The 24,910-nt window shown below is 40.1% G+C and overlaps 1 long non-coding RNA gene and 2 other non-coding genes across 3 annotated transcripts in view; 1 reads left to right on the plus strand and 2 right to left on the minus strand.

The window, feature by feature from the left end:
* The window catches only part of LOC149222502 (uncharacterized), an 83,423-nt gene that overhangs the window by 50,088 nt on the left and 8,425 nt on the right, over positions 1–24,910 (minus strand). The window lies entirely within an intron of this gene.
* On the plus strand, positions 10,395–10,554 carry LOC149222504 (U1 spliceosomal RNA). Its single transcript, XR_016249903.1, has one exon. It is a non-coding gene; the product is annotated as a U1 spliceosomal RNA (small nuclear RNA).
* LOC149222505 (U2 spliceosomal RNA) lies at positions 17,920–18,115 on the minus strand. Its single transcript, XR_016249847.1, has one exon. It is a non-coding gene; the product is annotated as a U2 spliceosomal RNA (small nuclear RNA).

Raw genomic sequence — 24,910 nt, forward strand, 5'->3', positions numbered from 1 at the left:
GTAGAAATGCAGAAGTGAACTTACATTTCCCTCTGGGATTCAGATTCTTCCCTACAGAGGAAGAGCTCGTGGTCCATTGCTTGCGCAAGAAAGCAACCTCGCAGTCACGCCATGTTCAAATAATAGCAAATGTGGACCTCTACAAATATGATCCATGGCAACTTCCAAGTAATTTTTCAAATAATAGCAGATGTTAACCTCTGCAAATATGATCCATGGAAGCTGCCAAGTAATTTTTCATTTTTCCTCTATAAGCTTTGTAGCCCAATTCCTGGAATGTGTAAATAGAAATAATTCAGGGCTTATTGAAGAGCTTGTTCTATTCTTTTATTGTTTACAGAGAAAGCCCTGTTGGATAGAAGGAATCGTACTTCTTCACTCCCCGGATAGAAAGTATCAAAATGGGTCAAGGCCTAATAGGGCGGCTGGTTCTGGATACTAGAAAGTTGTTGGTTCTTATAAGCCCATCACTGCTAAAGGTGGAAAGAAAAGAGTAGGCGTGCTGCATCAAAAAGTCTCTCGTCTTCCCTTTTGGGAAGGAACCCAAAGACTCAAAGACCAATTTGCTCATGCACGAATACCGTCTTACTGATCTTAATAGGCCTGCAAGCAAGAAATGCAAGGAAGAAAGGCAACTTAAGAGTAATTTATTCTGGTTAGACATGGTTCTTTTTTTGGAGACATGTGTTCGGATTTTGTTCCATACTAATATTTTCTCTCTTCATTTCTTCCATGTCTCGTAATTCGTAATATGGCCATGGGCAATAAAGATATTGAGGTTGAATTACACTTATTTTTATGTCTACTTTAAAGAATATTTTAGAATCTTATAGATAGATATAGAATGGATTACACCACAAAATCAAGTGAAATATCTTTATCAGACAAAGGACAGGGGATAAACATTAAAAAAAGGCAGTAGCAGGTCAAAGTATAAAGACTCCTGAGAAGCATGGGCAGTAGAAATGCAGAAGCGAACTTAGATAATGCCTCATGGATTTAAATTCTTCCCTGCAGAGGAAGAGCTGGTAGTGCATTACTTGTGCAACAAAGCAACCTCGCAGTCACTCCCTCTTCAAGTAATAGCAGATGTGGACCTATAAAAATATGATCCATGGACTCAAAGACCAATTTTCCCATGCACGAATACCGTCCTGCTGATCTTAATAGGCCTACAAGCAAGAAAGGGAGCTTAAGAGTAATTTATTCCGGCTAGACATGGTTCTTTTCATGGAGACATGTGTTCGGATTTTGTTCCATACTAATATTTCCTCTCCTCTTTTCTTCCCTGTCTCATAATATGGCCATGGGCAATAAAGATATTGAGGTTGAATTAGGTTTATTTTTATATTTTTATTTTTATTGTAAATTTCAAGAATATTTTAGAATCTTATAGATAGATATAGAATGGATGGCCATGGGCAATAAAGATATTGAGGTTGAATTACGCTTACTTTTATATTTTTATTTTTACTGTAAATTTCAAAAATATTTTAGAATTTTATAGATAGATAGAGAATGGATTGCACCACAAAATCAAGTGAAATATCTTTAACAGACACAGGACAGGGGATAAACATTAAAAACAGGTAGTAGCGAGTCAAAGAATCGAGACTCCTGAGAAGCATGGGTAGTAGAAATGCAGAAGCGAACTTAGATAATTCCTCCTAGATTCAGATTCTTCCCTATAGAGGGAGAGCTGGTAGTGCATTACTTGTGCAAGAAAGCAACCTCTCAGTCGCTCCCTGTTCAAGTAATAGCAGATGTGGACCTCTACAAATATGATCCATGGCATCTTCGAGTTAATTTTTCATTTTTCTTCTTTAAGATTTGTAGCCCAATTCCTGGAATGTGTGCTTACTGAAGAGCTTGTTCTGTTCTTTTATTGTTTACAGAGAAAAGGCAGCTTAGGAATAATTTATTCTGGTTAGACATGGTTCTTTTCTTGGAGACATGTGTTCGGATTTTGTTCCATACCAATATTTCCTCTCCTCGTTTCTTCCATGTCTCGTAATATGGCCATGGGAAATAAAAATATTGAGGTTGAATTACACTTATTTTTATTTTTACTGTAAATTTCAAGGATATTTTAGAATCTTATAGATAGATATAGAATGGATTGCACCACAAAATCAAGTAAAATATCTTTATCAGGCACACAACAGGGGATAAACGTTAAAAAAGGCAGTAGTAGGTCGAAGAATAGAGACTCCCGAGAAGCATGGGCAGTAGAAACGCAGAAGCGAACTTATATAATGTTTTAGATAGAGGAGGAATAACCTGTTGAAGAGTTTTGTGAACCCAACGTTTCGGACTACCAAGTGAGTCCATCATCAGGGGACGCGACAATAGATAATCTTCAAACAATGATGTATCCACGAGCTGGGTTTAGGGTATATATATCTAGGTTATTGAGGAATGATGTGAAAAATTAGGTCGGCTCATGTATTTAATTTTAATTAATTTAATTTAATTTTAACAAAATATTTATGTTTTCTTTTGGTTAATTCTTAACCTGTTTCATAGGAAAATGATATTTATGTATCAATCCACAAATTAGAGTAGTTATTATATAGCGCCAATTATAATAAGCATGGAAATATAATTAAGGAAGCCATATAAATTATATTTTTCAAGCTGCTAAAATTAAAGAAATTTGTTATAACTTATTTAAAATAACCATAGATAATTAAATCTTGGTTGATTTTGCAAATTATTAATCTAGATTTGTGAATTATTAATAGTATCCACGGAAAAAACAATAACAGCAAAAATAAAAGTAAAAATATTTATAATTAAGTAATATACATATATGAGATTTAAAAAAATAAATTAGAACGAACAATATAATAACTTAACACAATCACATTAATAAATGTGGTTGATATACTAATCATTATTATTGTTAATTATAATTTTTATTATAATAAAAAAATGTGTTTTTTTGTTTTGTTTTTTTGTTAATTTAATAATTTATTACCATTAATAATAATTATTCAAATTGATATCATCATCTGAGATATAACATAGACGAGGGTTTTGAGATATTTCTCTGCAACGATATGGCGCCCCTTTCCTCCGATTCAAACACAGTTCTGCCGCAAGAGAAATATACGAAGCTATTCATCAATGGAGAATTTGTAGATACAGTTTCAGGAAAAACATTTGAGACAATCGATCCTCGAACAGAGGAAGCGATAACGCGCGTATCAGAGGCTCAGAAAGAAGATGTGGATTTGGCTGTAAAAGCAACTCGTGCTGCCTTCGATCACGGGCCATGGCCTCGCATGTCTGGTTATAGATCGAAGACCTGCTCCGCAAACTTCCCAGATCTGGTGATTTGGCGCACAGACGTTTCTCCCGCAGCGCAAGAAAATGAGAGCGATGCCAAGAATCCGCTCCGCCCCTTTTCTGCTACGACAAACAGGGCTGATTTTAAAGTCCAGAGCAGCAGGCCAAGGATTCAGCCATGGATCTCTGTCTCCTCCTCATCCCTTTTCCGCGGCCGGATGGATCCAGATCTCATCTCTGCCGTTAGCAAGCAGCGAGGCTGCTCCTCGTTCTCGCCAGATATGCTTGCAAAGGTTCCTCTCCTGAACCAGCCAGATCTGTCTGAAGAATCACAGGCATTTCAGATCCAAGTCAATCTTTTGGGCAAGACAAGGATGCAATGGGTTCGCGCAACAGATCTCGTGCAGGACCTTGTGCAAAATCTCGAACGCCGGCTGGGGATCCCCTCCTCTTACCTCAGATTGCTATATAAGGGTAAGCAACTTATGAATCCCCTTCCTCTCTCCTCTTACAGCATTCATAAGGACGCTTCTATTGGGGCTTCTTTCTGTTTAAGAGGGGGTTCCTTTGGGCAGACCTCCTCTGCCCCTGCTTTCTCTTACAAAGACGCAGCTCGCAAAGACGCTGCCCAACCTCAGTTCTCTTCGAAGGCAACCCAGCCAAATGGCGCTCCAAAGCCGTTTCTGGTAGACAAATCAGAGGAAATTCCCTCCATCAATTTTTCTCATCCTGAGATTGAAGATCGCTACCAGATACTTGCAGAATCAGCACTCATATGCAGATTTAATGGGCTTTGGCCTCGTACAACAGATCTTTACCAATGGGTCCATTCCTCTTGGACTAAAAAATGCAAGATATTCTTATGTTCAAAAGGATTCTTCTTGGTGGTTTTTGACTTAAATGAAGACTACCAGAAGGCCTTAACGGGAGGCCCTTGGTTCTGGGGTTCAGCTGGGCTTTTCCTCACCCCTTGGTTTCTAGACTTCGACCCTTCTACAGCTGTCATCTCCAAGCTTCCCATTTGGGTCAGGCTCCCGAATCTTCCGGCTCATTTCTGGCATTTCTATGTCTTCTTAGCCATTGGAAATACTTTAGGACGCTACCTGGCTACAGACACCTCAAGAAAGGAAAATGGTCTCTACACCTACGACAGACTGTGTGTAGAAATAGATATCAGCAAAGGACTGCCAGATCAGATTAATCTCAAGTTTGGAGATTTCCACTGGACACAGCCCTTGGATTACGAGAACACAGCCTTCCGCTGCCGCCATTGTCATCAAACGGGGCACCTCCAGAGTACATGTTCCCAGTTCATCGATAAAAAGAAGAATCTGAATCGCAAGCCCAAATCCAAGCGTTGGAATCCCTTTGAGCCTCCCCGTCCTTTGGATGATTTAGATTTCTCTAGTTCGGATGAGGAGAAATCTGAAACAGATATGCAGAATGATGAGGAAACTGAAGCTGATATGAAGAATGATGAGATTCCGATGGCCGCTCCCTCGGTCGTTCCGGCGGTTCCCTCTGACCCTCAGATTTCTCAGAAACGTTCTCATTTATCTTCGTCCTCAGACTCTGATAAGGATATTCCGCCGCCTGAGCAGAATAGTCTACAACTTGTTATGGCTCAGCCAAACTCCACTGGGTGGGTCAAAGTGAGCAAGAAAAAAGGAAAAAAATGCTGTGTGGCAGGAACTAACCCCTCGGGGTAGCTTTCTCTGCTTAGTTCTATCTTTTGTATTCCAGTGTTTTCTATGGCCCTTTCCTTGACTGTCTCTAAGGAGCGAGGTTGATAGCCTATCACCTCCGGCTCCCTTGCTTCTCTGCTTTGCTTGTATGCAAGCTTGATTGTACTATACTTTTCTTATCGTAATAGAATTAGTCTTTATTCAAAAAATAATAATAATAATAATAATAATAATTCAAATTATTATGTAATATAGAAACTTAAAATATTTTTGAAAAAAATTGATATTTATTAAGAAAAATATATACAATATTTATTATAATATTTTTTCTAAATGTAATGTCCACAAGCATAAAATTTCAGTTTGAAACATCTATAGGCAAGGAGGAATTACCGTTGCTTTGAAAATAAATTTGATAAATTTGATTTTTACTTATAATCTTAGTTTATTACCATTATAATATATATATATATATATATATATATTTTGAGATTAATATTAATTATTTTTATTTATAATTATAATAATTAAGTAATTAGTTATTATAAATAATCATGGTCATAGTTGACCATGGACGCCTATAGTGGATGGGCACAAATAGGCATAACCACCATTTCAATGGTGACCATAATGAAGTCATGGTTAACTATAGAGACAAAACAGTTGAAATATGGTTGAAATCAACCATGATCCAAGGTCGCATTGTCACAAAGATTGTCTCGATATGAAAATCAATCATGGCCAATCATGGTCAAACGTCATATTGTGACAAAGATTGTGTCAATATAAAAATCAACCATGGTCAACTGTGTTTATTTTAGGGTTTATAATATTTATCTTAGGGTCTCATATTACTGGGTCAAGTGTGGTCAACCATGGTTCATTATTGTTAACCATGGTCGACCATGGTTAGCCATGGTCCAACGTTGTAGGGTTTATAATATTTATCTTAGGGTCCCATGTTACTGGGTCAAGTGTGGTCAACCATGGTTCATTATTGTTAACCATGGTCGACCATGGTTAGCCATGGTCCAACGTTGTATTGTGACAAAGATTATTTTAATATGAAAATCAGTAATGGTGAACCATGGTCCGACCTCGTATTGTGAAAAGGATTGTCTCAATCCCTTGTGTCTATAATCATGGTCAACCATGGTCCAATGTGAAGAAGAAGACTAGTTGCTTGTTTCAACGTCTCATTGTGACAAAGATTGTTTCAATATGAAAATCAACCATGCTCAATCATAGATCTAAAGGCTTTAGGAAGATATGCAAATATAAACATAGATCTATCTTAAGTCCTAATCTACCAAATTTCACCAATTGGGTAGTCGAATTGGCTTGGGAGTAAAACCAATTTGTTGTTATGTTGCATGTGGAATCTTAGTTTTTTTTCATTCATTTACAACCAAAGTTCTAATTTTGGCTTATAATTTGAGATTTCTGGTCGTTGTTTCAAACTGTATGTGTTTGAAGAAGATAAATGAGTTCCCTAAAACAAAAACAAAAAGGTCTTAGACTTGTAGGTAGGATAATGCCCTACAAAAAAATATATTTCCTTTTCCAAATTGTTGGAGAAATTCAAAATTTATTTACAAAATTGTTATAGTCCTTTGTACACACATGTTTTAAACTATAAAAAAATTTCTTTGTACCGTTGTCTAGCACGAGGAAGTGATCAAGAATAAATATGGACGAATTGTACCAAAACAACCTTAGGTAGCAAATCAAGATCTATTTCTTCAACAAAGGACTCATGATTTGTTTTCTTCAACATAAGACTCATGATTTGTAAGGCTCAAGGAGGCAGTAAGATTTCATTATAGCATGGTCTTTCTGTTTTTTTGGTCTTTCAACAGTTGTCAAAGAAGGAGTAATTAGTGTTATATGCTATCTATTTCCTTGCAAGCATTAGTTAGTGTTATATGTTATCTATTGCCTTACACAGGAATCATGATTTGTTCTCTACAAAATAAGATTCGTGATTTCTAAGGCCCAAGGAAGCAATGAGATTTCATTATATCACAGTCCTTGCCTTTTCTTGATATTTTTTTGTCTTTCAAGAGTTGCCAAAGAAGCATTAATTAGTGTTATATTCTATCTATTGCCTTACGGCGTTTCCTTTGCAACATATGGTGCAAGTGCTAGTTAATAATATGTTATCAAGGGTGTTATGAAACCATCGCACAAAAGGATAGAAAAGAGAGATAAATGCCTTGGAATTCAGCCTCTTCGAGGGGGAAACCTCCTTTACATTACACAAATGAACAATTCTTGGATGATACAAATGACAAGACCTCCTTTCTATATATAGGAGTCTAAGGGGTCATAATATAATCGGAGCCGACATAACAATAATAATGTAAGGGCACAACAATAACAATAGTGGGCTTCTATGGGGCACATTAGTAACAATATGGGGACTGCATGGGTACATCAATACAATAATGGGGTTGTACAAATAACAATAGGGGGTTACACTAGTAGTACAGGTGCATAACGAAGGGACCCACTTTTAATTAATACCATTAAGATATTAATGCAAGAATTCATCATTCAACATATAAAGAGCTCTCTTTGTCACCCTTAGGCCAAAGGAGTAGCAGCGTCTTCCAACGAGATTTCGATGAAGAGGCCGACCAAAATTTTAAACATCAGCAGGGATAAATAGGATGACAAAGACTTGAGATGCTTAAGAGCATATGGGAAAAGCCACAAGAACAAACATGTCATATCCCATTTCAAATTATGCGAGGACAAAAAGCAGTGGGACTCGATGCCTCCGACAACAAAAAATACATGCGTGCTTAAACTTGACATGATGGTGCCTATGGAAGATAGACCAATAGATATTACGACTTCACAACATGCATTACAATGCGTATAAAAACAAAAGACGCACCGAAATCTCGCCATGATCAAATATAAGAAATGAGCAGCAATTCAAGAATGGAGACCTTGTACCAATATATGGCAGTAAAACTAAGGGTAAGATGAGAAAATTGGAAATCACTAGACTTGGAACTTATATTGTCAAAGACATCAGGGCTAATTGCCTCATCCAAATAGAAACACCCATTCGCATTCTTCGAGCGATGTTAGTCATCTCGCCGCTTCATTCCATTTTGAGCTAAAACCAAATTGTCCTGTAGCGTGCGAAGAATGGCTTCTTTGGTGTGAAGCGCGAAGTCAACTTTTTGTAGCTAGGGTGTGCGTGGTAAATAGGAAGCCACTGCTAGGAGTTTTTGGCCATAGGCAGCAACACATGGCGTCATTTAGGTAGCACCGTGATGAGAGGTATTACGCCACAACTCTGTAAGGGGTGGCCATCATTCTCATTGGTGTTGCCCTTTCGAGGCAAAGCATCGCAAACAAGTTTCCACACACTTATTGACCACCTCTATCTGGCTATCAATTTGGGGATGACGACCAGTGCTCACTTTCAATTGAGTACCCTAATGTTTAAACGAATCCTACTTGAAATTGTTGGTGAGTGCGGGATCTCGATTCAATGCAATGGAAAGTGTGATGGCATGCAACTTAAACATTGGGTCAACGGAAACATGAGTAACCACAGAAGGTGTAAATGGGTCTGATAGGGTACAAAAGTGAGCACATTTGCAAACGTGGTCGAAGAACACCATGGTGACATATGGGTTGTCTGTTTTCAGAAGGTCCACTGTGAATTCCATGGAAATGTCGGTCCTGATGGTGGTTGATGTTGCTAGTGGTGGCGACACTTCTTCACCATCTCACCCTTGTTCCTTTAACAAGCACCAGATGTAGGTACAAAATCCTAGATGTGTGTTTTCAAGCCTTCCCGCAAGGAAGAGCGCGTAGTCGATTTGTAGGCACGCTGAAAGCCAAAGTGCCCGTGGTGGGAGATGAACATAACTCCTCTGAGACGGGCATTGTTTTAAAGCACAATTTTGAATCAAAAGAATGCACGCTCTATGCTTCAAGGTATCTTGTTGCCGCATGTAGCCCTCAGGGGGATTGGGATTCTCCTAAAGCACTTGGGTGAATTGAACCGCCATGTCAATATCGAGCCATTCTTGACAAGCGTTGACGAGGCAATCAAGTACTGTAAGGATAAGGCAAAGAGAGATCCTTTCTCCTCATATTTCTGCAATAAAGCAGATGCCTCGTTGCCTTTGTTGTATATGATCTCATAATCATACCGATGCATCTTAGTGACCCATCTGTGTTTCTCCAGGGATGGTAACCTATCGTCGAGAAAATACTTCAAACTATGACGATGATCTCGATTTGGAAGCAACTCCATATAAGATATGGGTGTCAAGTCTCGACTACGCGAAAGATGGCCATCATCCCTTTTCTCATGGGTGGACTTGCCCACGTTTTTGTCAATTGCATCAACATAGCGCCCACACCCCTACCTAATGCACCACATTCCAAACGCAATTGGGCACTAGTAAAGTGGGTGCATTGCACATGGCTTCCTTTAAAGCTGAAAAGGCCCACTCGACAACATCGTTCCATACAAAAGGCACTTGTTTTTAAAGCCGAAAAGGCCTACTCGACAACATCATTCCAAAGTTACCGACAATATCTTACACGTAGCCGCAACAATTATTCCGTACATGGACGCATATCCACAATGGTAAGAACAAGCATCGAGCAAGGTTTGAACCTCAATGAAGGCCATGTTACCTACCCACTTTCACTAACGGGTATCAACAACGGTGATAATAACAGGGATGAAATTAACGAATTAAGAGTGCACCATGTTACCTGCCCACTTTCACTAATGGAGATGAACAACAAAAAGAATAATAAGGATGGAATTAACAAATTGAGGGTGAATATCAACAGCAAGAATAATGTAAGGATGAAATTAAGGAATTGTGAGTGAATATCATCATCAGCAACAAGAATGATATAAGGATGGAATTAACCAATTGGGCGTGAATATGATCAACAAGAAGAACAATAGAAGCGTTAACTAATTGTGAGTGAATATGATCAACGACAACAAGAATGATATCAGGATGGAATTAACGAATTGTGAGTGAATATGATCAACAACAACAAGAATGATGTAAGGATGGAATTAACAAATTGGGCGTGAATATGATCAACGAGAAGAATAATATAAAGATGAAATTAGCAAATTGAGCGTGAAGAAAAATATAAAGATGAAATTATCAACAAGAGCAATAAGAATAAGGATGAAATTCTGCATTCAACACCACCAATAATAATAAGGATGAAATTAAGCAATTGAGTGTGAATATTAATAAGGATGAAATTAAGCAATTGAGTGTGTATTTTTTAATTGTGGATTAAGACATTATTGTATGGTGGATATATATATATATATATCCCACATTCAAAGCGGGGATGCACGGAAGGAAAGGATAGGATATAGAGGGGTAAGATGGAAATGTTCAAAACATACTTACCTGGGCGGGGTCAATCGATGATCAAGAAGGTCGATGGCCTAGGAAGACCACTTCCATTGCACTTGGGAGGGGGGTTTACGTAGCATCTCCCATCGAGGAGAGTGCACGTCATAATTTGTGGCAGCGGAGGCTCGCGTTCGCGCGGCCTCCACACAAAAATTAAAATCAAACAAAATTAACTGCAAACTACGGGAGCTTCTTTAAATCTAACACTCTGTAATTCCAGTTAAATTAAAATCAAACTAAATTAACCGCAACTACGGGAGCTTCTTTAAATCTAACACCTTGTAATTCCAGTTAAATTATTTAGCAGCAGCAACTGCTTTAAATCAAACTATGTGTAAATCCAGCTGAATAAATTACCGGAGGTCTTACTTCATGATTACATACATAGTTGAGAGACGAGCTGAGTGCTCTGCTGCTGCGAGGCTAGAGGAGAGGCGGAGGTCTTACTTCATGATTACATACATAGTTGAGAGACGTGCGGAGTGCTCTGCTGCTGCGAGGCGAGAGGAGAGGGGGATGCTACGTAATTCCGTGCTAATCTTCTTGTTACTGTTTGCTGTTGAGATGCCATTCCTTTCACAGATTGGTATTTTGGGTTCTAATCTTCTTGTTCCTGTTTGTTTGCACAGATTGGTATTTTGGGTTCTGATCTTCTTGTTCCTGTTTGTTTGCACAGATTGGTATTTTGGGTTCTAATCTTCTTGTTCCTGTTTGTTTGCACAGATTGGTATTTTGGGTTCTAATCTTCTTGTTCCTGTTTGTTTGCAGATGCCATTCCCTTTCACAGATTGATATTGGTGCTAGTCTTCTTGTTACTGTTTGTTTGCAGCTGCCATTCCCTTTCACAGATTGATATTGGTGGTGCTAATCTTCTTGTTACTGTTTTGTTTGTTGTTCAGATGCTATTCCTTTCACAGATTGATATTGGTGCTAATCTTCTTGTTACTGTTTGTTTGCAGCAGACGCCATCCCTTTCACAGGTTGATATTGGTGTTCCAACATATATAATAAACCCCACACCACACACGCCATTGATAGATTGACTGTCCACAACTCCAATTTCCTAAATTACAAGCTTGTCTTCAATATTACTCCATACACCTCACGCTCAACTGAACCTTTTATTCCGGTTTATAAAGTCTACTTTTTCGGCTCTCACCTGAGAGAGAGAGAGATCGATCCTGGTTTGGTTCATGTCCCAGCAGTAGCAGTGGAAATTATATTTGTCAAACGTTTTCACTGTATATGGCAAACGTTTCTTTCTTTCTTGTAGTTGGATATCCATGATGTGTTTGTTGTGTCGTACTAAGGGGACACTGAGTTTGTGCTGCTTTTCCTTTTTCAAGGGAAAGAAACAAAAAAAAATGGTATATTTACTATTTCAAATAGAAATCTGAATATAAATGGTATATATTTACTATATGAAGAGAGAAATTTGAATATACAATGCTGCAATGAGCCTGAGCATTTGAGGAAAAGATCTTTGTCAATATCAAAGCCTGACCGAAAAAGGAAAAAAGGGGGGAAGGCTATAAAGCCCAATTACTGCATACATAAAAAAGAATTGTCATACACGCTCGCTCTCCTAACAAAAGCTTGGATCCAGATCTTCCCTGTGGAAAAGACAAAATAATGAAACAGCGCAGATTTATCAGCATCTGTCCTGCAGTTTGCTGGGGCTAGCCTCCTCATTGGGTGTTAATCATTTAAGCATCTGACAGTGGCCGAGAGTTGGGACTCTGCTTCTTCCTCCTGACTCTACAAACGTGTTGAAAAGAAACTTTATTGAAATTCTCTCTCAACTCATTGGAAAGAGGTTTCCGAGATTGGGGAAAGGGTCAAATTTTGGAGATTAACTTTACTATTAAGAGCTTTCCAAGATTGGGGAAAGGGTCAAATTTTGGAGATTTATTTTACTATTAAGAGCTTTCCAAGATTGGGAAAGGGTCAAATTTTGGAGATTTACTTTACTATTAAGAGCTTTTCAAGATTGGGGAAAGGGTCAAATTTTGGAGAATTACTTTACTATTAAGAGCTTTTCAAGATTGGGGAAAGGGTCAAATTTTGGAGATTTACTTTACTATTAAGAGCTTTCCAAGATTGGGGAAAGGGTCAAATTTTGGAGATTTACTTTACTATTAAGAGCTTTCCAAGATTGGGGAAAGGGTCAAATTTTGGAGATTTACTTTACTATTACTCTGGTCAATGGCTATCTTCGAATTTGAATTTGCGGACTCCTTTTTCCTGTTGCCAGCCCTATCAGCAATCAAAGAGAGATCAGCGTTGCCCACTTATTTGTAGCCTCTCTGAATGCTTCTCTGAAACTTGCTCCAAATATGAAATCCTTGCTGCCCCAACTTTGGTGGCTCTCCTTGACAGGGTCCATCAAAATATTCCCACGTCTAGGACTTTTGTCAATATGTGGGTATACATTTATCCTTGCAGGTTTTTTTTTTCTTTCGCTGTAAGCAACTCTAATTTAGTGGATGACTTGAATGAGAGGACCTTTCCGGGTTTCCACACCCCCATTGGCCTAGCTTTGGGTCATTTGTGGGGGCATTAATAAAACCATCCTTTTATCGTATCAGGGGTTTCACCTATCTCTATTTGAATATGTTGTTCACTTAAACATGTCTTTTCCTTTTTTATCATGCACCAGAGGTTTTCAATCCCGCCTAGCTTCACTAGTTTGTATTGGGGAGTTCTGAATTTACCACTCCCTAAACCCATGACCTAGGGGGCGGGGGGCAATTTCATCACTATGGCTATATGGCACTCTATGGTCTAGGCTTTGCGAGTTGAAAACACTTGACCTCTTCCCCCAACGGCATTGGAGGTTAAATCCTTGGTCGCCATGTCCCCTGTCGTTGTCATGTTAGAAGTGAGCTTGAGTTTAATTGTAGCATTCGAGAGGGTTTCCGTTGTTGTTACCATTCGCCGTAGAGGACTCCTTGTGATCATAGCCTCTTGGAACCGTTCCTCCATGCTACTATCCCTACATTCTCAAGTTCCTATATTTCTCTGTTCTTGTTCTCGGCGGGGAGGGGGAAATTGACTTATGAGTGGGGCCCAGGGACAACAAAAAACAACCCGGCAGAGGCGTGTGCTCTACTTCATGGATTGTTATCGTTGTACGCAGATAGAGTGAGGACGTTCATCGTCATTGGCGATTCAAGCATAATGATCAACCTTTTGGACCCTAAAGATGCTCCCTCTTAAAAGCAAGTTAGCATCGCTCATCGCTAGAATTCGAAAAGGGACCCTTCGTTTCCAAGAGGTTACCTTCTTCCGGGCCCCGCGGGGTCTCAATAACCTCCTTCCAGGGCCCCGAGGGCTCTCGACCGACAAGCTGCCAGTGTTGCAAATGGAGGCACCACGCTGAATGAGGGGATCTTAGAAAATGTACTAAACAACAAGTTGGCATCACTCCTCTCAACGGACAAGCCAACAGTGTTGCAAATGGAGGCACAATGCCGAATGAGGGGATCTAGAAAAGAATAACAAATAGCAAGTTGGCATCAATCATCGCGAGAATTCGAAAAGAGACCCTTCGTTTTCAAGGGGCTTGCCTTCTTCCAGGCCCAGAGGTTTCTCAAATGATAGGCCAGACCGTCGGTCTTGCAAATGGAGGTTGCGCGCTGAATGAGGGGACCTTGAAAAATAAAAATACAAGAATATATTCCTACCCTATCCCCTAAATTTATTTTCAATTCACCAAACGTGATGGCATGTTTCGAGCTCGGTAGCAACCAACGCATGTCAAGTCAATTACTTTTGAGAGAAATTTTTGGATGACACTATGTGGAGGATGTTTAATCCTGTCCAATTACTTTTCAATTCGCCAAACATGAAGGTGTTTGTTTTCGAGCTCGACACACGTCGAGTCAGTTCACATGAGCTTGGTAACTGACACACGTCAAGTCAATTCACATGAGCTCAACAGCCAACACATGTCGAGTCAATTCACATGAGCTCGACAATCGACACGGGTCGAGGCAATTCACATGAGCTCCGCGACAGACACACGTCGAGTGAATTCACCAAACAAGAAGGCATGTTTCGAGCTCAGCGGCCGACGCATGTCAAGTCAATTCACCGAACACGAAGGCATGTTTCGAGCTCAGCGACCAACAAACGTCAAGTCGGTTCACCAAACATAGAAGGCGTGTTTCGAGCTCGAGGAGCAACACTTGTCGGGGCAATTCACCGAACATGAAGGCATGTTTTGGGCTCGCCAACCAACGCATGTCAAGTCAATTCACCAAACATAGGGCATGTTTCGAGCTCACCAACAAAAACATGTCAAGGCAGCCGCGATGCCGGGTGAAAATGGGAAGAATGTCAAAGACCACTTGACAATTTTGGAAGGGGAGGGCTTAACATTTCAGGTTAAAAAACTAAAATGGAAAGTGTTGGAGCAATGCTCTATATCTTTGAAATCAAAATCATCAGTATCCAACTCGGAAAGAGAAAAATGATTTGTTAGAAGTGGATAGATAATACAGAATTGGCTGGAAAGCCAAAGAAAAATGACAATACCCCCGGCAAAGGAAGGAGACCTAACAAACCGATCAAGATCAAGATTGGGTGTCGTCAAATGACAAGCCCAAGAAGGAGGTGTAGCCCAAGAAGGAGGTGTAGCTCCCACAACTGTGGCTAGGAGTAGCAGCGCTCTGTTTGTTGGCAGCAAATAATAAATTTCTATCTCAAGTAGGAATAAGGAAGGGATGCTTCCGAGGGCCAAACGGGTGTAGCGGATCCCTGGAGGAAGAGGAAGACTGGATCATTTACAATAAACCTAGATAGGGTCCTCCATGATAGCAATCACAAAAACCTGGGTCAAACAGGGAGGAAGACTCAATCTTCTACTAGTGCACTAAAGAAACCTAGATAGGATCCTCCATGGTAGCAATCTTCTACTAGTGCACTAAAGAAACCTAGATAGGATCATCCATTGTACTTGGATTCGCTCTAGATTTCGTTGTCCAATGATGATTAATTTGATCAAGGGGTTTCCACACCTCTCACATGCAGATGTTCTTCAAGTGCCATGATGGATGGATTCATTTTGTGACAAGGTGGATTGATGGCTTGAATTGCCATCATTAAAGTTCCTTGATCCTCCCACATTATTCCTATATGATGCTCTCTATGCATGATTCTCGATGTGGAGTTGTTGATTTTTGTGTTTTTCGTTATTCCTATATGATGCTCTCTATGCATGATTCTCGATGTGGAGTTGTTGATTTTTGTGTTTTTCGTATCCCCCTGGAGGATGCTCCAAATCTGGATATCTTCTTGCACCCGTCCTTCCTGCTCCTTACCTGTTTGAGTTTCAAATTGGCTATGAGGGAAGGCGACAATGGACTCCAACCTCCAATGGTCCATGGAAGATTTTCGATTCCTTAATTGCTCACGGTTGAGTTTTGAGTCCCCTTTCAGGTTTATGCTTCCACATTCAAATAAATTTATGGACGCTTCCGTTCCTTCTTGGATGCCACAACGTCGACATAATCCTTGGCAGGTTAGACTATATTCCCTACAGCAACATAGGCTGGTTCTTCCATGCGATTCCTCATTACAAACTCAAAAGCTGCATTGCTAGGGCAACCTCTTGAAGAACCATCAAGATCGAAATCGAATTTAGAATGGAGACTTTCACAACTGGACATATAGTAATTGGATTTCGGGTTTTTACAGCGTGAAATATATGTTATATCTATTTTTTGAGCCAACGTGGTTCGAGTGAAACAACGGGCTAACAGAACAGTGGAAGAGCAGAGAACAGTTTTGCAAACGTTTGGCTCAGCAATATTTCATGCATTCCAATGTCACAATTGATTCTTGTTACCTTGAAAGAAGGGGCCCAAGACCAAAGTTGCAAATTCTCATTCCTATTTGCCCATCGGGTTTGGATGATGTTGTTCAAAGTGTCATCTGCCTTTGCCCAAAACGAGTCCAGCAATCCTATATCTGTGGAGAGGAGAGAATGCAGAAACAGGGTAACCATAGATTTTCCTAGTTTTAAAGGGAGCCATTGACAGCTGTTCTGAACAGTGAATGTGAGTGCGACCGAGACTCAGACCTATGGGTAAGTTGCGAGAAAAAAAGGACTTGGTGGTGCTGTGGTTTTAATTGTTACTGTTGTAACAGCAACAGCCATTGGAGGTTGCAAGTGCAAGCACTGTAAATTCCATTACCAGGATAACTAATAAAATAAAAAGGAAAACCCGTTGTGTTTATTTCTTTCTATTATTATTCCTTGAGCACATGCACATGCTTGAGTTTGTGTCCCACCCAACTTCCCAGTGAACTGAACTGAACTGTGCGTGATGCTCTGTAGGCAGGGGCGGTCTTTGTCCAATCACCCTTGCTGCACCAAATAGAGTCAGAGCACAGAGCATCTAAATCTTTACCAATCAAAGTGAACTTCACATTCTTTTGCCCAAAATGAGTTCAGCAATCCTGTATATATATTTTTGAGCACGCACCCTGCACTCTCCCTAAGAAATCAATCCCTATTCTGCCCTACATCATCTCATTGACTGTTCTGCCCTCTTCGCAACATCATCTCATTGACTGTTCTGCCCTCTTCGCAACATCATCTCATTGACAATGAAAAAAAATCCCTGAACCCTCTAGAAATGTACTCACCCACATTGTCACATTTCAAAATTAAATTTTCAACGTTTCCCAGACTGCTGCTCATGCTGTTAGTGACATTGGAATATACACGACTGCTCATGCTGTTAGTGACATTGGAATATACACGACATCCCTTTTGCAAAGTAGGCAAGCCATATATATAAACCAAATTCAGATCGGAAAACGCTTCCATGCAGGGCACAACATTGAGAAAGTGCGTTAAAAGCTTAGGGAGTTGATAAAACTAATCAGTGGTATATATCCACCTTCAAAGCTTTTTACTGCGTTCTTCAAAGAACAACAGTTCAAGAATTGAGCCTGTAGATCGAACATATTGGACTTAGGACGACTGAGCACTATGGAATTGAGATAGCCGGACCATGCGATTGAGCACACTATGGAATTGAGATAGCTGGAGCACTATGGAATTGAGATAGATAGCTGGACCATGCGATTGAGCACACTATGGAATTGAGATAGCTGGAGCACTATGGAATTGAGATAGATAGCTGGACCATACGCTTGAGCACTATGGAATTGAGAAGATAGATAGCTGGACCATACGCTTGAGCACTGTGGAATTGAGATAGATAGCTGGACCATCAAAGGCTCTACAGACTGTTGCTGGGTTGACGGCGAAGTTCGAAAAGCTGCAAACGGGGAAGAACTGGAAAATACCCAAAATGAGCGACAGTTATACACCACCATAATACCTGCTGGACTTGGGCGCGGTAAACAACACGATATCTGATCAAGTCAATGCGCGGCTAATCAACCGAATAGAATATAGAAGACAAAATTTCATTTCATTCACGGTAAGTACAAGTTGTTCATTCAATCCTAACAAACTATTTGGTCTTGTCTTGGTAGGGTGCGCCAGGCTGGTGCTGTAGTGCAACGCACAAGCGACGCCAGAGAGCCCCAATAGCAAGCTATTGTAAGAGGACCTCCCCCTAGAAAAATACATTTAATATCATGTGGTTCTATGAACCACGTATCAGATATTAAACTGATAAGAACAGATACTACACTTGATCTTAGCCAAAAGGCCGAGAAAGGTATGCTTTTCCCCTTCTCTTTCCGTTCATTTTCTATTACTCCCCTTCTCCTCTATCCCACTCATCCATGCATGTGGGATAACTCATTTCTATTTCCTCTGATACCCCTTACCATTTAAGTAGACATGCTCTTTGTTGGAAATAATACTGAGAGGGGGGGTGAATCAGTATTATCAGATCAATCAAACTTTTCTATTTCATACTCAGAAACATATACGCTACTTCAATTAAGTGAACCCGCGTGTACACGCTACTGTGTCTAATGAAACCCGCGTATATCAAGAGATCTTATAATTCAGTTATCTTAATCTTCAGTAAATGCATCAGATCATTATTAAGCATATTAACAGTAAACAGGTGCAGAATAACAGAACAGAACATCACACAAGAGCCACACACATGAACACCATGATATAAGGTGGAAACCCAATGTGGGTGAAAACCACCTGCTGCAATTCGTCTCTTTCTTCTTTAATAAGAAACTTCTTTTACAATGCACTGGTGCAGTCATTTACCAGTACGCAGGCTGCAACCTGCAGAGGGCTACAACCCTCATAGCTTTTGTACTAGCCGATCCATTTACTAGTACGTAGGTGCCAACCCTACAGAAGGCTACAACCTTCACTCGTTTTCCAGCTGCTCCTGGAAGGGAGCTACAACCCCCTTTGGCTCTTGTACTGGCTGATATGTTTACCAGTACGTAGGTGCCGTCCTACGATCTTCCCGGGACCATGTTTCATACATTTTCATACTAGATCCATAAGACAATCATCATTGTAGTACAACCTGCATCATCAATCACTGAAACACCCAATTCTGAATCACTGTAACCCTGTCAACAACAACCAGACAACATAACAACAACCAGATCCAACTCCATCTTCAAATATCATACTTCACATTGTATACGCTACTTGGATGAACCTAACCTGCGTGTATACGCTCTTTTACCAAAGCCAACCCGCGTACAGATCTGCAAATTCTAACTTATAGCTCTGCAGCTATATCAGACATCAAAACATACCCAGATCATAATAATAAACATGCGTCAGTAGATCTGATCTATCCACAGTCAAACCATATGAAGATAATCATTCCAAGCCTTGAGATCTCGTTCCATCATTCATCATCCTCCACATGGGTGAAACCTTGGTTCAGATCACCAACCCATAACCAGCACTTGGATCACACACTTCCTCAGATCTTCATCACTCATACACTCTCTCACACTTGCACACTTTGGCCTAGTGATCTTTTCCTTATATAGCCTTAGGCCTTGCTCAATGCCAAGAGCCAAAACCATAGTAACACAATACCATCAACTTCAATACTAGGGATCGACACGCCCGTCGAGACACAATGGTCCGAAACCATAGGCACAACTTCCAAGGACTAACCGCCATGGACCAAAGGTACGTTTCCACATACACGCGCTTTTGCTGAAGCCAACCTGCGTGTACACGCTGATTCGCCTTGCTGAACCTGCGTATATCTCTTTCTTGTCCTGCTGTACTGAGATCTGTTCATTAGTTAAGTTGTCATCACCTGTACCAGTCTCTGAGCACCTGTACCAACCTCTGAGTGAGTTGCCATCAAGGACAACACTTGAATCATAATGCCAACAATCTCCCCCTTTGGACTTGATGGCAACCACCACACCAAGTCACTCTCCCCCTTTGACATCAAGGGCAAAGGGTGGACCAAGATATTCTCTTCCTTGGTATACCTTCTGCTGTCCATACTGCTGTCCATACTCCCCCTGAGTACATGCTGAAATCTCCAAATGTGCTCCCCCTTTGTGTATGCCAAAGTGTACCAATCTATCCATCCTGCTCTTGTTGAATTGTGCTGTTCATGTTCCCCTTGACTGTAGGCAAGATCTGTAAAAGATGTTCTACAAAAAGAACAAAGACTTATACATCATAGAAGACATTCCTATCACCAAAAGACTCAACATACATTCATCACCCAACCTAGTGGGGATATCCCAATATTGACTCATTCACCTAACCATGTGAAGATACATGATAATACATGAACATTTCATCATTCATCCCAGGCATAGTGGGGAAACCAACATAGGCCGTTACATGACCTTGACATCATAAAAGAGATACATGACATAGTGATGAAATATCTAGACCAAGACTTATGAAAGCCACCAACAGCATCATGATCAGCCTGCAATACCATTCCTAAACAGTAAGATGTATCATTTAGCTTCATAGACTTTATCAACACCTTCTAACCATAATGCCAACAATGCATTATTCGAAGAATATTCTCCCCCTGAGTGTGAGCCAACCATGTCTGAACCATTTCCTGAGTCTGTTCTGCTCCCCCTGAGCCTGAGCCAACCATGACTGAACCTGGGTCTGTTCTGCTGCCCTTTCTCCATATACGCGACTTTGCAGCCTGTAACTCGCGTATATACGCGACTTGTCTTCATGAAACTTGCGTATGAGAATCAGAACACTGAAGTTCTATACCTTCAGCTCCCCCTGAGTCTGTTATGTCTGTGCTGTGCTGAGTACCCTGTGCTGTGCCACATCTTTCTGACTGAACTTCCTTCTTCTTCCATATCTTCACGCATGTTGATGATTTCTTCTTATCATGAGCTTTGTTCCTGCAATCTCTTGCTTTATGTCCAAACTTGTTACATGCATAGTATCTTACATGTTTCATATTCCTCTTGTAGCAATCAGCAGCTTTGTGGCCAAACATATTGCAAGAAAAGCAATATCCATTAAAGTATCTTGAATGTGATGATCTTTCTGCATGATGGTCTTGAAACCGTCTTCTTCTACATATGGCTGCAACATGTCCAAGATTATGACACACATAACATTCAACATTATTCAGTGGAGGAAATAATCGTCTATCACGTCCATAGTTAGGAGTAGAGAATCTTCCTTGAGGAATTTCTTTCCTTGGTTGTTCCTTTTTGGGCATTTCAGATTTCTCATTAGAGTTTCTTGCCTCACCTTGTGAACTAGATTCACCTTCAACATATTCATGAAAACCAAGACCAGTCTTGATAGCAGGAGATCTTTGACTACTAAGAATATCATCCAAGACTTTAGAGCTATCTTGAAATCGTAAAAGCTTATCCTTTTCTTCTAATTTGCTTTTCAAGATATTTACCTCAACTTGATGTTGTTCTTCTTTTTCAAGACATTGCTTCTTCAAGGTCTCTCCAACTTTCCTTTCTTCATCCAACTGATGCCTTAGTTTGAGGATCTCGTTTTCTTGCTCTTTATTCAGTGCTAGCAGCATTTCTCGAACTTTGAAGGCACATTCCAACTGTTCTTCTAATCTGATGATTTCTTCTTTGAGGGCATTCTCCCTTTTGCTAGGTAGATCTTGTTGATCTATGATTTGATCTGACGCTTCATTTGCTTGTCCATCTTCAATCTGAGGTGCTTCTGGATCTGAATACTTGCTTCCACACAACGACAGGTTGTCATTGTTCTTTTGAGCTGTCTTCTTCTTCTGACGTGCTTTCTTCCCCATTGTTCTACGAATCTCCTTCAAGCGATCAAGCTTCTCTGAAGGACCTGCTCCGATACCAATTGTTGGAAATAATACTGAGAGGGGGGGTGAATCAGTATTATCAGATCAATCAAACTTTTCTATTTCATACTCAGAAACATATACGCTACTTCAATTAAGTGAACCCGCGTGTACACGCTACTGTGTCTAATGAAACCCGCGTATATCAAGAGATCTTATAATTCAGTTATCTTAATCTTCAGTAAATGCATCAGATCATTATTAAGCATATTAACAGTAAACAGGTGCAGAATAACAGAACAGAACATCACACAAGAGCCACACACATGAACACCATGATATAAGGTGGAAACCCAATGTGGGTGAAAACCACCTGCTGCAATTCGTCTCTTTCTTCTTTAATAAGAAACTTCTTTTACAATGCACTGGTGCAGTCATTTACCAGTACGCAGGCTGCAACCTGCAGAGGGCTACAACCCTCATAGCTTTTGTACTAGCCGATCCATTTACTAGTACGTAGGTGCCAACCCTACAGAAGGCTACAACCTTCACTCGTTTTCCAGCTGCTCCTGGAAGGGAGCTACAACCCCCTTTGGCTCTTGTACTGGCTGATATGTTTACCAGTACGTAGGTGCCGTCCTACGATCTTCCCGGGACCATGTTTCATACATTTTCATACTAGATCCATAAGACAATCATCATTGTAGTACAACCTGCATCATCAATCACTGAAACACCCAATTCTGAATCACTGTAACCCTGTCAACAACAACCAGACAACATAACAACAACCAGATCCAACTCCATCTTCAAATATCATACTTCACATTGTATACGCTACTTGGATGAACCTAACCTGCGTGTATACGCTCTTTTACCAAAGCCAACCCGCGTACAGATCTGCAAATTCTAACTTATAGCTCTGCAGCTATATCAGACATCAAAACATACCCAGATCATAATAATAAACATGCGTCAGTAGATCTGATCTATCCACAGTCAAACCATATGAAGATAATCATTCCAAGCCTTGAGATCTCGTTCCATCATTCATCATCCTCCACATGGGTGAAACCTTGGTTCAGATCACCAACCCATAACCAGCACTTGGATCACACACTTCCTCAGATCTTCATCACTCATACACTCTCTCACACTTGCACACTTTGGCCTAGTGATCTTTTCCTTATATAGCCTTAGGCCTTGCTCAATGCCAAGAGCCAAAACCATAGTAACACAATACCATCAACTTCAATACTAGGGATCGACACGCCCGTCGAGACACAATGGTCCGAAACCATAGGCACAACTTCCAAGGACTAACCGCCATGGACCAAAGGTACGTTTCCACATACACGCGCTTTTGCTGAAGCCAACCTGCGTGTACACGCTGATTCGCCTTGCTGAACCTGCGTATATCTCTTTCTTGTCCTGCTGTACTGAGATCTGTTCATTAGTTAAGTTGTCATCACCTGTACCAGTCTCTGAGCACCTGTACCAACCTCTGAGTGAGTTGCCATCAAGGACAACACTTGAATCATAATGCCAACACTCTTTAATATGAGACTTATATTTTCAATATTCTCACTATCTTCACCTCCCTAGATCTATTTTACTTTTCGATTTGAGGGATCAAATCTCTTTTCACCTTAAAAGAGGTTTGCCACATTTGATGCCAATCTCTTTTCACCCTATAAGAGGTTTGCGAGATTTGATGCCTCGCCGTGGAATTCAGATGGATGTTATAATTAAAATTATCTAGAAAGTACAAATATGAACTTTATCGCTTTTTATATATAAATAAAATTAACTAAATATCATCCACAATCAAAAATATGAAACTTCATATATATAATATCCAAAATAATTAATTATATGGGAAAGAATCACTAAAGATTTTTATTTTTATTTTTTCCCTTTCCATGTTATCTTAAACTTGTGGTGGATGTTATCGTAACATAATAATAATTTATATATTAATATAAAGGAAAAAATTACACTATTTAAAAATCCTTCAATGTGATGTTTAATGCCATTGGACATAATCAATGGAGATCATTGCTTACCCATTCCTTGAAGTCAAATTCACCAGGATGTGTCTTAACTTAGTCAAATTTAATCAACAACCTATTGTTATGTTGGCCTTTCCATATTTAATCACCCACCGCGTTAACGTATTGATCATGTTGTAATTGTTGATTATGATACAATATAGCGTGTTTAGTTGTCTTTGAGAAAGCATAATGAGTTTACTACAAAGTTAACATAAAACAAATTTATTAATGGTTTTGAAAGATTAATCCACTTACACATTTATATTAACTACTTGTGGAGAGTATATCATGATTTGATTTTGGCTATTCACGGAAGGTATATCAAGGTCTAATTTCGTTGCAATGAATATATATATAATTCACTGTTACAAACTAAACTAATACTCACATAAACTAAATTAGCAGAAGAATTAAAGCTATACACTTATTAAGTCAGTTCTTGGGTTATAACACTTAATCTATTCGGTGCTTCACTCACACAAAACACTCGTCAAAGTTTAAGCTCTCTCGCACAGAAGCCTAGTCAAAGTTTAAGTTCGTGTGCAATGTACAACACTTTCAAAACTCTGCTCGTGAGTAATTTTCACATCTGCGTTGTTTATAAAATGTGTTGCTAACCATTTTTACAAAACCCTAATGAAGCAAGCTTTCGGTTCAGAGAGCCCTACAAAATCCCATTGTGATTGGTTTACCTGAGAGAGAGAGAGAGAGAGGCATGAATTGCAGGTTAAGAAGTTGGTCGATGCCCCATACAGGGGCGGAAATGCGATCCTGTGAAATAGCGTCCGACGCCCATGGGCAACCGCATCTCTATTGTGGATCTCGAGAATCCGGAGACTGCGGCGCTCCCCTACGAGAACACCAAGAATGCGATTTAGATCGTTGTCCCCCAGTGGGACCCTCCTACTCTCCATTGATGATGACGGCCAATGTCTGCTCATCAACCTCCACCGTCGTGTCCTCCTATGGCTGGATTTCCTTCAAGGACGACGTCTGGCCTATCAAATTTACCCGCGACTTGGCCGCGACCGGAGGAGGGCTGACCGGGAGGAGAGCTCGGGGAGGATTCGATCTATATCTTCCTCCACTATCGACATTCTATTCCATTCATATTAATATGTTAAATTAGCGAGAAGTTCTGGCATTGGGGTAAAATAGAGTTTGGCCCTAAAACAAATCACAACCACCCACCACCTGTAATCAACAACTTGACCGCTCATATTCCTTTCGCG

The sequence above is a fragment of the Pinus tabuliformis genome, chromosome Q, assembly GCF_031772625.1.
Source record: "Pinus tabuliformis cultivar Carrire ecotype Pingquan chromosome Q, CPIR1, whole genome shotgun sequence".
In the NCBI taxonomy this organism is placed as follows: domain Eukaryota; kingdom Viridiplantae; phylum Streptophyta; class Pinopsida; order Pinales; family Pinaceae; genus Pinus; species Pinus tabuliformis.